The 10,000-nt window shown below is 35.2% G+C and overlaps 1 protein-coding gene across 2 annotated transcripts in view; it reads right to left on the bottom strand.

The window, feature by feature from the left end:
• LOC137639219 (uncharacterized) overlaps positions 1-10,000 on the bottom strand; it is a 207,865-nt gene that overhangs the window by 2,652 nt on the left and 195,213 nt on the right. The gene's annotated exons all lie outside the window — the stretch shown is intronic.

Raw genomic sequence — 10,000 nt, 5'->3', positions numbered from 1 at the left:
CTCTTTGAGTATCAAATAAAAATCACATGAAGACCAATATACATGACAACACATATCATAGACCCGGGCTATGCAACGAGTATCTTTCTACCTACAGTAAACAATAACAATTACCACTTGCAGCGGGCATGATGAAATATGCCTTTCAAGTAAATAAAAAGTATAATCTCGTCAATGTGTCATGGGTAGATGCAGTACTATTAAAAGGTGCAATACTATTCCCAAAGTGTGAGCAGCGAGATGAGATTCGACTACCATATCGTTTGGTCAAAACTGTTATCACTTCACTGTCGTCAGCATTTTGGAAGTGAACCAAGCCTCGATAAGGGAACTGTCCTGTTTTGACCAAGATGTCATCGAGAAGTAAGCATATTTTGAGAAACCAAACCTGAGGGATATCCTTGTTTATGAAACATGTCATCATGGAAAGACATTTGCTGCCCCTTTTGTTACGACTTAACACATGGTCCAGATTACATCAGAAATTTCTTCTAGAAGCTTCCATGGCGTGATCGAAGTGGGCGTTTTTGAGGAGGCCAATCGAGACTCAGGATTGTTAAAAAAAATGCCTTCTATGGATATGACCACTGCCCACTGTAATTAACTCTGCCCATACATATGTATATAAACTTCAGGAAAAGATTGTCCTAGACAGATAGGACAGGACATAAGACAAGAGAGGAACTATTTCCGAAACAGACGAGAATCAAGTCCTAACGAGATAAGAAGCAGAGAAAACCAGAAGGCTGATAGAGCCAATTTCTAACCTTCCCTTCAGACAACAAACGCCTATCTCCAAAATCCTGTGATAGCTGAGAAGAAAAGACAAAGTGAAGCAGCCAGCCCTCCCTCCTTGTGATGAAAAGTAGCCAATACTTGGAGAAGACTTCTGATGTCCCATCTTGATGCCACCCTTTCTGCGACGTCTTCGTATCCAAAGTCATCGTGCCAGTTTCATCTGAACTTCAGTCGCCCTTCCGCAACGTTCTCAAGCCTGAAGTCTCCATACCAGTATTGTCTCAGCAGCAGCAGAAAACTATTCCTTAACTATTTCTACCATGCTGACTGTTTCTCTTTTCTATAAATGTTTTGATTGATTGATTTGTCAGTTAAAGTAACTGAAGAAGTAACATTGATTTTCTATATAAGTTTGTGAAAAAACGTGTGTGTTTTTTTTTTTCTTTTTTTGTGAGTTTCTTTTTATATTGATTCCCCATGTTTTATTTGGCTGTTGTCAGACGATTTCAGTATAAATATTAAGAGAACCTGTAACGATTTTAAAATAGTAACAGTTGGCGATCTTGACAGGATTTTCGACAACGTATCCAATTGAAACAAGGAGAGTATAGAAAAAAGTAGAATGAGCGAGATTACAAAAGATTTAATAGCTTCAGGTAAGCGTCTTGGTCCAGAGGACGATGCTCTCCGTGAGTATGTTTTAAAGAGAGAACAGGAAATGTACGAGAGACGAAAAAGCAGCTGAAAGAGAAGAAATTAAATAATATACAGCAAGAAGAAAATGAGAGACAGCTTGAAGAAAATGAAAAACAGCGTAAGCATGGGTTAGAAATCGCTTGTTTAAAGCAAAATCTTCATAATAATCTGCCAGGTAGCAGACTGAGTAGTAATCTATTATTGAACGATGACTCTGATAATTTAGGTATGGGTGTAGTGTTGAAATTAATGCCAAAATTTTATGAGGAAGATGTAACGAAATATTTCATGTCTTTTGAAAAGTTAATGAACAGAGTAGGTTATCCCAAAAGCAAGTGGACTTTGTATTTACAGTCACTCTTAAGTGGTAGGGCACTTTTTGTATATAGTTGTATGTATGTCTGAGGATGAAAGTGAGCACAATGATATTGTTAAAGAAACTGTTCTCAGTGCATACAGGTTAGTACCAGAGGCGTACTGTAAGAAATCTAGAAGTTTGAAAAGGGATGAGAGGAGTACGTAAGTAGAATACAGAAAAAAGTTAGAAAGATCATTTTGTGATTGGTTAACTAACGCTGAAGTAGATAGTTTTGATGATCTCACGAACTTAGTTTTTCTAGAAAACTTCAAGGATAACAACTCCAGACATTAAGCTATATATAGAAGATAGGCGTGATGAATCTTTTGAAGAAACAACAAGATTGGCAGATGAGTACAGTCCTACTCATAGTTTAAGTGATAGTAAGAAGAAAAATAATCCTTCCTCTGGTAAGATACAACAGAATAGTTTTAACAATAGTAATAAAGGGAAATATGATTATCATTATTATTTTTATACATGTGGAAAACCAAGTCGTACAGCCAGGTTTTGTAAGAGTAAATGGGAAGGTAGTAATTCAGAGATAATTTGTTTTCGATGTAATAAGAAAGAGCATATAGCAAGGAATTGTATAGTAGAGGAGAAGAATGTAAAAAAAACAGTCTCTAGTTATAAGCTTTCGTCAAGCAGAATTGACATTATGAAAGAAACTAGGAAATTTTACAGAGACTTTTTAACTGAAGGTGTAGTCTCTTAGTTTGAAGGAGGGGATTCATGAGAAGTTGTCTTGCTTAGGGACACCGGAGCGGCCGTTTCCCTCAAGAGCCATAATCAGTATGAAAGAAAAAGTTATGTTAGGTGGGTTTCCGAACACTTTTGTTCTTTGTCCTTTGATGAAGATAAACTTAAAAAGTTAGTGAGTGTCAAGAGATGTCAAACTAGCAGTTGTTGAATATTTGTCCGTTGACGACCATGACATTATCATTGGTAATGATCTAACTACATCTAAATGTGAATCCTATTTTAAGTGAGCTTCCAGTGCCTGAAATGGTAGTAACTAGGTCATGTTTAGCTACAGATATAGACTACAGTCATAGTTTGTTCGAAGATTTAAACGTTTGTGATGGAGGCAGTGAGGTTGAACTTAGCAAGTGTGGGGCTGAGAAGACAGACTCCCTCGGTGTTGACAGTATTGGCCAGTATTGATGATGTAGCTGCCGAAAGTAGTGACGTAGACGTAGTCGATGTCGTGGATTCAAGTAATAGTTACTGCAATGGCTTAGGCACTAACATTCTGAATAGAGATGAGCTAGTTAAGTTGCAGAGAGAGGATGAGACACTGTCTCGAATTTTTGAAAGTGAGTTGGATGATGATCCCGATAATGTTTGTAACGTTTCATTGGTTTAAAATGCGAAATTTTATGTTGTTATGTTCGTCCCAAGTCACTTAGAAAAGAGGAAGTTATAGAACAATTAATAATTTCTAGGAAGCTTCGCAAAGTAATTCTGAAATTAGCACATGATGATCAAGGACATTTAGGGGTAAATAAAACTTTCAATTATATAAGTAAGACGTAGGTTTGGCTTAAGATGAAAAGTGACGTAAAGGGATATGTATTAAGTTGTCATGAATGTTAAATTGCTGGTACATCTAATCAAGTAATTCCCAAGGCTCCCTTATGTAACATCCCATAAGTGGGAGAACCTTTTGAGAATGTCGTAATTAATATAGTTGGACCTTGGCCTAGAAGCAAGGGCGGGAATATATATCTATTAACAATCATTGATAAACTAACCCATTATCCATAAACAGTCCCAGTAAGAAGCTGCAATGCGAAAACTGTATTCAAACTCTTCTTTATCTATTTTTCAAAGTTTGGTTTGCCTTGCGTTATACAAAGTGATAATGGCAGTATTTTTGTGACCAAATATTTCAAAGACAAAATGAAAGAGCTAGATATCATACTTGTAACTTCCACACCGTATCACCCAGAGTCACCAGGGATTGTAGAGCGTCTCCATCAAACGTTAAAAAGTTGCTTACGATGATTGTGTAATAACTTTGAACATGACCGGGAAGAAAAACTACCCTTTGTCTTGTTAGCCTTACGATTGGCACCTAATGACACTACAGGATTTAGTCCTTTTGAGTTGTTGTTCGGTCACAAGTCTAAAAGACCTATGGAAATTTTAAAGTGTAAATTAATGCTTCAAGAGGGTAGAAAGGGTTACATTCAAAATTTAGAGAATTACAAGGAAAATTTAAGGAAAGCTTGGACATTAGCAATAGAAAACGAGATCTATAGCCAAGCGGAAATTGAAAGGAGCTACAATCTTGGGGCAAAAGAGAGAAATTTCCGTGTGGGAGATAAAGTCTTAGAATTAATTCAGAAAGAAGGTTCCTCATTATCCTATAAGTTAGAAGGTCCTTTCTCTATTTTAGAAAAAATGGGCAATTTAAATTACTTAATAGATGTGAGTAGACGTGGAGCTAAGTGGCTGCACATGAACTTGCTAAAGAAATGCAACGAACGCCCAGTGCCAGTAATAACTGTGTCGCAGCGAGAAATTAGTTTTGAGAAAAACTGACGTGCTTAAGAATTTCAAGTTATTTAACTCTGACTTAGAAGAAGAAAAACTGAGTGAATTATATAATGCTTTTGTAAATTATCCAGAAACTGTTAGTGATAAATTAGGTTCAACTAATCTTTTAGAACATGATATTAAGTTACAGGACACAAAACCCATTAGACAAGGACCATGTCGTTTGAGTCCAGAGAGGGCAAGTTCAGTACTATGGGAAATTATTTATATTTCAGATAATGATTTGATAGTTCCTAGCGTGAGTGAATGGTGTTCTCCGGTAGTTCTGGTGAAAAGAAATATAGATCGAATAGATTGTGTATTGATTTCAGAAAAGTAAACAGTGTCACTAAACAAAGTAATTTACCACTTCCCAGGATTGACGATGCTAAATTCATCTCCAAAATTGATTTGGCCAAAGCTTATTGGCACGTACCTCTAAGATTCTAAGTAGTCGAGCTCGGAAAATATCCGCTTTCATAACACCGTTTAGTAGTTATGAAGCTAAAGTAATGCCTTTTGGGTTAAGGAATGCAGGCAGTACTTTCCAAAGATTAATGAATAAAGCTCTAAATGGCATTGATAACTTTGTCGTGTATTTAGAGGATCTAGTTATATTTTCTGAAACGTGGGAAAACATTTAACTAAAGTCCTGATAGCCCTTGAAAAAGCAAACTTTGTATCAGATTTCAAGAAATGTGATTTGGGAAAACCTCTATCACTTATTCAGGGCATAAAGTGGGTCTCGGTAAGATTTGTCCAAAAAAGGGGAACCCAGAAGCTATCATCAATTTCCCAATCCCAGCAAGTAAAAAAACATGCCATGAGATTTCTCGGGATGGTTTCATATTTCCGTAGATTTGTACCCAATTTTTCAGAAATATGTGCTCCCATAAGTAATTATTTTAAGAAGGGACGAAGTTTTGTATTTGATGTAGAAGCTTTCAATAAATTAAAGGCCGTAATGCTTCACGAGCCGGTATTATTGTTGCCTGATTTTAGAAAGGATTTTTATTTAGCGATTGATGCTAGAGACTTTGGTATAGGAGGGGTCTTGTTCCAAGAAGTGAATGGGACGAAGCACTCAGTTGTATATTATTTTTTTTTTATCTTTTATTATGAAAATGCAATTACATTTTATCAACTTACATTTTTTTCTTTCTTCTATCAAGAAATATTCCTTTACAAATTATATTTTACATTTTTGTATATACATATAATATCTATTATAATCTAAAGAAAATTACAATTTTACTATTCTTCTAAATATGTTTTTAAGTTAGAAACATACTGATCTGTGAAAATATTTTTAACATGATTCTTATATCCAATAATATTTACATTAAATGTATTTAACAGTTTATTCTTAATATACTTGATAATTTGCTGGTCATTACTTATTCCCAATTGTCTTGCCATCCAGATACTTGAAATCAAATCTGCTATTATTATAATAGCTGTATTTTCATCCCTTTTTTAGTTAGCTTCAAAATCTAGATTTATAATCCTTAGTTTTCAATTTACAGCATTTTTTAAGCAATTCGAATACCCAGGACAGCAAATTTTCAACTAAAGGACAAAAATATACCAAATGCATATTAGTTTCTATGTATCCACATCTGCATTCCTTAACATCTATTATTTTCACCATTGCTAGCCTATCATTTGTACTTAAAATCTCATGAACATACTTAAAAAAAATTTCTCTACTTTTATTTTCTAAATATTTATTATTTACATGTTCCCAAATTAGTTTCCAGTTGAATAGTGGATACAATTTTTCAATATTTGGAACATATTCACTGTTTTTCATTAAATGTTCATATACCACTTTCATTCTTATCTGTGGATAAGAGGTCATCTTATTAACAATTCGTAATATGTTTATCATACTTTCATAAAAACTTGGTGTAAAAATAGTGCAATCCTGATGTTGGTTTTCATTTTCTATAAGGTAAATCGCCTTATTCAAAGGAGTGAATAAAGCTCAGCAAAATTATTCAACTATTGAGAAGGACTTGTTTAGTTTAGTTTTAGACTTGCAACACTTTGAGATCTATGTACGTAGTAGTCCTGTTTTAACTGTGTATACAGATCACACTCCGTTAGTTTATTTGGAAAGATTTGAGAATAAGAATTAACGTCTCATGTGTTGAAGTTTAGAACTAAAAGATTATAATCGGAAGATATTCCATATGAAAGAAAAGAATAATGTCATGGCTGATAGCATTTCCAGAGATTTTTCAAAATAAGAAAAGCGTTTGTTTTGTTTTTTCTCACAACAAATTAGGTCTTTTTTTTTTTTTTTCTTTTTTTTTTTTTTTTTTTTTTGCAACACTAGTTTTGTGTTATGTGAATGGAATGCGAAAGAAGAATGTTTTGTTGATGTAAAGTTGAAGCTTCATACAGATGTTCCTCAGTTCAGGGATGTATGCGTATTATCCTTGCAAACCTTTTTTTTTTTTTTTCTTTTTTTTTTTTGCGGGGGGGTTACGAGCCATGGGTAGATACAATACTATTAAAAGAATATGTTATTAAAAGACAAAAATATCTATTCCCATAGTGTTAGCAGCGAGACGAGATTCGACTACCGTATTGTTTGGTCAAACCTGTCATCACTTCACTCTCGTCAGTATTTTGTAAGTAAACTGAACCTCGACGAAGAGCGCCTGCAGCAATAAGGGGACTGTTCTGTTTTGACCAAGATTTCATCGTCTTAATCAGTGGAGTCAGCATATTTTGAGAAACTAAGCCTGTGGGATATCCTTGTTTATGAAATATGTCCTCCGGAAAGGACACGTGCTTCCTTTTTGTAACGACTTAACACGTGGTCCAGATAGCATCGGAAATTTCTTCTAGAAGCTTCCATGGCGTGATCGAAGTGGGCGTTTTTGAGGAGGCCAATTGAGACGCAGAATTGTTTAATAAAACCCCATCTATGGAAATGACCACTGCCCACTGTAATTAACTCCGCCAATACATAGTTATATAAACTTCAAGAAGAGATTGTCCAAGACAGATAGGACAAGACATAAGACAAGAGACGAACTATGTCCAAAACAGATGAGATTCAAGTCCTAACGAGAAGCAGAGAAGACCTGAAGTTTGATATAGCCAATTTCTAACCTTCTCTTCAGACAACAAGCGTCTATCTCCAAAATCCTGATATGGCTGAGAAGAGGCAAAGTGAAGCAGCCAACCCTCCTTGCTTGTGAAGAAAAGTAGCGAACACTTCCTGCAGCCTGGCCTTAGTTCAACACTATCATCGAATTCTAGGAGAAGTCTTCTGATGTCCCATCTTGATGCCACCCTTTCAGTGACGTCTTCGTATCCAAAGTCATCGTGCCAGTTTCATCTGAACTTCAGCAGCCCTTCTGCAACGTTCTCAAGCCTGAAGTCTCCATACCAGTATCGTCTCAGCGGCTGCAGAAAACTATTTCTTAAGTATTTCCACCTTACTGACTGTTTCCCTTTTCTATAAATGTTTTTATTGATTTGATTTGTTAGTTGAAGTAACCGAAGAAGTAACATTGATTTTCTTCTGACTTTTGTAATACACTCAAGGTGGCATCAAAAGGCCAGTGCTTATTTCTACCGTTTAATTTTCAATTATTCCCTTTGGTTTCCTCCCACCCAGCGACCAGCTTCTCAAACATTATCATGCTGGAATTTCCACTAGTAATTGAAAGAAAAAACTCCAGTTGAACCAAATGAAGTCTAAACTTACTGTATAGCTTTACGACTTCCTAAAACTCTTTCATAGCAATCATATAACATTTTTTTTAACGGGGATAGCATCACAAGTGCAACATAAATATAGGCTAAGGATTATTAGATACCCCTAAAAGTTACGGATGGTGATCTTGATCAGAAAGAAAATCCCTAAACATGAAAATAAAAATGTAAAACATCGAGAAAATATGTTCCTCTGAGACAAAAGAAAGCCGGCTTATTTGCATTTTTGTAAGGGTAATGGTAGCAGTTGTCATAACTTCAACTTAACTGTCCACGAAATAACGATCAGCATATACCTCGGTCAAGTCCTCACCTGGAGTGGGAAACAGCTTACCGCTTCCCGCATAAAAACACCGAGTAGTTTAGTTATCAGTCCATCTTGACAGAAAACGGGAATCGGTGCAAGCCGACACCACTTGAAAAAGGGGATTAATTTTGAACACATTAACTCAAACGATCCTTGATAACTGGTTTGGAGCATGAAAGCGTCTGCGTGATGTAAATCTACGGCTTGGGGATCAATGGCAGCATACATTACAGGTGTGCAGGGCCAGAAATGATAGCGAGAGGAGGGTGGCAAGGGTTTTAGGAGGAAGGGGTGCTATAAGCAGATTCGAGTGACTTCAACTTACTGCTTGTTATCATCTTAGAGGCCAAGACTCGACCTGAGGTGCTGCGGCGAGGGACAAGTGGAAACAGACACTTTTATTATGAGAACTGGTTTTGCCCAGGAATCTTCTTCAGTTTATTTGGACACATATCACTGAAATGTGAATACTGTTCATGTATGTAGCTTTGTTCGTATCTTTGGGCGTTTTATGTGTGTTCCCGATTGCAAGTGAAGGATCTTCGGCTCAATACATACACAATAATCTTATGCTCGTTTGCAAAATGAATAAAGAATTTTAAATCTTATTAGAGAACGTTCTAAAATAAAACTATTTAGCTAATGCACATTCAAAATTGTTCATGAAAAATTTCCTTTATCTAGAGGCTTTGGAGGAGGCGCTAGAAATGGGAGAAATGTACTTTCTATTGCGTATGAGAGAGAGAGAGAGAGAGAGAGAGAGAGAGAGAGAGAGAGAGAGAGAGAGAGAGAGAGAGAGATGGATAGGCCCACCATATAGATAGGTGATAGATAATATCCTCCACATGACTTGTGGGAAATAAATATATTCCAATTATTCTCTCTCTCTCTCTCTCTCTCTCTCTCTCTCTCTCTCTCTCTCTCTCTCTCTCTCTCTCTCTCTCTCTCTCTCTCTCTCTCTCTCTCTCTCTCTCTCTCTTTTTATATATATATATATATATATATATATATATATATATATATATATATATATATATATATATATATATATATATACATACTGTATATATGTATATATATATACATATATATATGTATATATTTATATATATATATATATATATATATATATATATATATATATATATATATATATATATATATATGTATATATATATATATATATATATATATATATATATATATATATATATATATACAGTATATATATATATATATATATATATATATATATATATATATATATATATATATATATATATATATATTTATATATATATACATATATATATATAAGAGAGAGAGAGAGAGAGAGAGAGAGAGAGAGAGAGAGAGAGAGAGAGAGAGAGAGAGAGAGAGGAGTGTCATACATTAATGGTGGAGAACTTGTATCTCATTTGCAAGGTTAGTTATTTAGTCTGTGCCTAATTCTCAATTCTCGGAGTTGTCTCATCTGTTGTTGGGTACCAATGTTAGCTATTATCAAGAAAGGGGTTTTAGAGTGTAGCTGAGAAAAGGAGGACTCCTCCAGTCTGAGCGCCCTACCCCGGCCCTTACCCTCGGCACCTTTAGGGGGTGAAAGGAATTATTGATAAAATACA

This window comes from Palaemon carinicauda, chromosome 4 (assembly GCF_036898095.1).
Source record: "Palaemon carinicauda isolate YSFRI2023 chromosome 4, ASM3689809v2, whole genome shotgun sequence".
Lineage (NCBI taxonomy): Eukaryota > Metazoa > Arthropoda > Malacostraca > Decapoda > Palaemonidae > Palaemon > Palaemon carinicauda.
This window is presented reverse-complemented; position numbering and strand designations above follow the sequence as displayed.